Source organism: Pyricularia pennisetigena, chromosome 5 (genome assembly GCF_004337985.1).
Source record: "Pyricularia pennisetigena strain Br36 chromosome 5, whole genome shotgun sequence".
NCBI lineage: Eukaryota > Fungi > Ascomycota > Sordariomycetes > Magnaporthales > Pyriculariaceae > Pyricularia > Pyricularia pennisetigena.
This window is the reverse complement of record NC_043743.1, coordinates 797,413-797,720: the sequence shown is the minus strand read 5'-3', so window position 1 is coordinate 797,720 and position 308 is coordinate 797,413.

The following is a 308-nucleotide window of genomic DNA, read 5'->3' as shown; positions in this document are numbered from 1 at the left end:
GCATGCATGAACGACCGCCGCATCGCTTCCTAGACCCGCAGGTTTACGCCCTTTCGGGTTGATGGTTTGCAGACAAGCCTTGCTCGAGACAAAGGGGCGGGGCACGCCCTTCTTGTCAGGTTTCTTTGTTGAGAGGGGGGAAGGTGACTCAATTGACCAATGAAGGCGAGAAAAATTGGCGTTGTCCCTCCATCCGTAGGGCAGTATGACATAGATAGGGTAAGATTCCGAACCAAATTTCGGTCCATTCGAATTTTCAAAAAAAATTTCTCGCCTCCACGCCACTGCAGATTTTTTTTTTTTTTTTT